This window comes from Pyrus communis, chromosome 14, assembly GCF_041283825.1.
Source record: "Pyrus communis isolate YQ-2024b chromosome 14, ASM4128382v1, whole genome shotgun sequence".
Taxonomy (NCBI): domain Eukaryota; kingdom Viridiplantae; phylum Streptophyta; class Magnoliopsida; order Rosales; family Rosaceae; genus Pyrus; species Pyrus communis.
Genome location: NC_142578.1, coordinates 10,363,165 through 10,367,284, shown reverse-complemented (window position 1 = coordinate 10,367,284; position 4,120 = coordinate 10,363,165). Strand labels below are relative to the sequence as shown.

Sequence of the window (4,120 nt, the reverse complement as noted above, 5' to 3'; positions counted from 1 at the left end):
CATTTGCATTGATTGATATCACCTGACTTACATATTTTATGCTGAGACATTCGACATGGCATATTTGTGAATTCTGTTATTCTGAGCATGGTTGTGGTATAGATATATATAATCTATTTTCTGGGAAATTATACAAGTTTTACGGTGAGGGGGGTTACTATCTTTGGTAATTGAAATGATTTTGAAAAGCATGGTTACGTCACTCTCACATGATGGCCAACACGCCCTAATTTAGGTCAGGGTGTGTCATTATTGGTATTGATTGGTTTATTAGTTAGTAGTCATATAATATATTCTACTCTAAGATTAAGAATCTAAGATTTTTTTTTCTTTGCATTATACAGTTAATTAATATAAAGATACTATAATGAGCCTATTATACGAAGTTTTTATGGTATGAAATGTCGTCGGTAACTATTGTGATGTGTTTGTATTGATAAAACCATGGAAGATATTACTATAAAAGGATTTGATTGTTGTGATTTTTTTGACTCTTGCACTCTTTAAGTTCGCCCCTTCCCCCAACAAATCCTAGCTTCACCACTGGCCATGGATATTGAACAGATAACTCCTAGATTGGACATGGACATTTCACCCTGCTCATTTTTAAAGGAGATGCTCGTGTTGTCTTGTTGATCCATTCAAGCCTCAAGGTTTTTGAAATCTTGGTAGGATTTTTTTTCTGCAAAATCTTGTTGATAATATTACTGGCTTTTTAGTGTGTTATGCGTACTTCTCTATGGAAAGTATTTTCGGAGCAAATAACATTTTTATTGTGGATAGTGTTAGGTTATTTTTTGATGCTATTGCTCATAATTTTAGGTTGGCTTATGAGCTTATCCATTGACCAAAGGTTTGCTCTCCTTTTCAGATGCATACATTAGACACCGACACATTTCCACGTGCGGTTGATATTTCTTGATGTAAGACGTCTTAAATCCTAAATTAAATGTACAGGTATTGCAATTGGGCGATTATATTCCGTCTTAAGATTAAAGCCATCAAAAGTTGACTAATTCAAGCCATGTCCCTTATGCAACACTTACTGGCCCCATAGGGTCGTTCTATATATATATATATATATATATATATATATATATATATATATATATATATCTTCTAGCCTATATATATATATATATATATATATATATATATATATATCTTCTAGTAGGCTAGTACGGCTTACTTATTCGCCCATTTTAATTTTATATTATATATATATATATATATATATATATATATATATATATCTATCTTCTAGTAGGCTAGTACGGCTTACTTATTCGCCCATTTTAATTTGGCTAATATAAAACTTAGTTATTAGAGGAACTTCTCTGTTATAAGCTGTATATACATTTGCAGTGGACTCAAATTTTGTCCAAAGCATAAAAACAAAAACAAAAAATGAATTCACCTAATATAATTGTTTGATCAATGGGGTAGATGAGATTCAAACTCGGAGCATTAGATTAATAGTTAGTTTTTAAGATAAATAGATAACAAGATTAGAAATTAAATCTTAATTGTTGAGCTAATAAAAAATAATAATCGACAACATAGCAATATCACTAATAAATATCAATGACATACTTAAAAACTACTCGTTAAAAATATATTTTACAAATAAAAAAAAATATTACTAAATTATAATACTAAATAGTTAAACCTCAAATTTTAGTATAGATAATCTCGTATCTATTAGAAGTAGGGGAGGGTAAATGGGGTGTAGGAATCATGGGTTGGGGCGTGTGACAGCTTGTCCCAAATGTGTATATTATTTTATCCTTGAGAGCATGGAAATTTCTAATTAACCCTTGGACATTAGATGGTATTGTGTGACATGCATTTTAGTTGTGGTCCAATTCATGTTTTCCTTAGTTTTGGAACCAATTTGAACTTAGGTTTTATTTTTCTTTTGTTTTGGTTGGTGACCCATCTGGACCACACACACACCACTCCCATTGACTCTCTCTCTCTCCTCCCTCTCGATTTTTCTTCATTTTCCATACAATTGTACGGTCAACTGGTGAACCAACCATTTTGTGCACGGATCGAGGCTTTGAAGGTGATATTCGTGTTCTTTACGAGTCCAAGAACTCATTTATACCTTTGGTTAGACGTGAAGACTTTGAAAGCTCGGGAACCAGGAAACCCCGATGTGGTGCATAGTGACTCCGTCGTGATCGTTGAGGTTTCATTGAATTTTAAGGTTCTAGTGAGCCTTAGGATTGCTTCTTGAAGCTCAAGGAGGAATTTTTAAAGGTTTTGGACATCGGGAAGCTCAATTTTGGCGAGCTGTAGAGGTAGCCGGATTATCAAGATTTTTCCGGCGAGATTCCGTGAGTTTTAGGGCATAAAAGTGGTAAGGATGTGTTCCTTTCATCCTAAGCTTCATTTTGGTTTAAATTTCATGGATTTTGGTGCTTAAATGAGTTAGATATGACGATTAGAAGTTCTTCCAGAAACTGACAGTTGCAGAGGTCACCGGCGCCGAAATCCGACGAACCAACGAAGACAAAGGAGAATATTCTGTCAACTTTGACGGAATATGCTAACGGCGTAAGGTAACACCATTAGTTTTTAGATGGAATATGTTGTTATTTAACGGAATATTCCCTAACGCCGTTAGGGTTTCCGTCCAGCGTGCCAGGCACGTGCCTACGTGTGGCCGTGCCTTGGCCGGTGCGTGGGACATCGGAAAATTTTTCTAAAAATATGGGGTTGTTCATGGGGTTGTATAGGTCACGATGGTATATTCAAATACCTAAATTAAGTAACGTATGAGAAGTTATTACCTAGTTTTGTGTATGTGCTTAAAAATAACGTTAAAATAGTTGTTTCGCATATAGGTGAGACTTTTCTAGAGGATGAGCGCAGTCAAGTGAGACTCGGGGGCTACGAGCCTTCCATATATCAGTGAGTGGGCTTTAGGTTTTCAGTATATATATATATATATGCTTGGTATTTTTCCGAGAAAATGGGTCTAAATGGACTTGTGTTTTAAAATGCCATGCCAAATGTTTTATACTTAGAATATGCATTTAGTAGTTGCACATAATTATGTTTGACGCTGCAGACACTCAAGTAAGTTCCAGGTAAGTTTATAGATTGTGGATGTGAGTTGCATGATTATCCTGAGATGTATTTATAGCTTATAACCTGCACCCCGGTGTTATTGCTCCTGCTTGTGATCAGGGCACAGTCCTTCACATGATGTTCACTTCATGCACCATATGCTCACCTTGGATCCAAGTTAGGTGCATGGTCCTGTCGTATAGACCACTATAGGTGGTTCCGACTCGTAGGTGACCCGCGATTATTCGCACAGTCTTCACGTGATCGTAGCACTTGAGCGTATTTATTTACACCTAATCCTGTTGTGCAGATCACTTTGGGTGGTTCCGACTCATGTGCAGGCATACTTGTTGAGCTATTGGTTGAGCCATACAGGTCATATTAGGTGACTCCGGCTAGATGGATGAGCTACAGATTCAGTCGTACAGGTCATATTAAGTGACTCCAGCTGACATATCATTTGCATTGATTTATATCACCTGGCTTACATATTATATGCTAAGATATTTGACATGGCATATATGTGGATTTTGCTATTCTGAGCATGGTTGTGGTATAGATATGTATTTTAATTTCTGGGAAATTATACAGATTTTACGGCGAGAGGTTACTATCTTTGATAATTGAAATGGTTTTGAAAAGCTTTGTTTTTGCCTACTCAGAATTTCTGTTTTGAGCCCCTCCAGGCTTTAAGTAGAAGTGCTTATTGGTGGCTTACAAGGAATTGACGGCGGTTGTGACAAATTATCACTAATGTAGGAACACCTCTGGTATTGTATAATTAGTAGTTATCTTGTTAGACTGCACTTAGGCTACCTATACTCTGATTATGGTGTATCACACTTAAATATCAGGATTTGCACTTATATCTGCTTAGTGTAAAGTAGCTAGCTTGGTTCTTAGTTATTCACATTTCTTTATATCATTATCATTTCCGCACTACGCACATGGCTACGTCACCCTCACGTGACGGCCAACATGCCTTGATTTTGGTCAGGGTGTGTCATGGCGGGTATGGACTGATTCCAATTGTTTGAGAATA

At 36.1% G+C, this 4,120-nt stretch overlaps 1 long non-coding RNA gene across 1 annotated transcript; it reads left to right on the top strand.

Annotated features, from left to right (window-relative positions):
- The first annotated feature begins 1,951 nt into the window (after positions 1 to 1,951).
- LOC148691213 (uncharacterized) lies at positions 1,952 to 3,680 on the top strand. Its single transcript, XR_015955414.1, has 4 exons — positions 1,952 to 2,365; positions 2,466 to 2,567; positions 2,853 to 2,919; positions 3,389 to 3,680. It is a non-coding gene; the product is annotated as an uncharacterized LOC148691213 (long non-coding RNA).
- Positions 3,681 to 4,120: the final 440 nt, after the last annotated feature.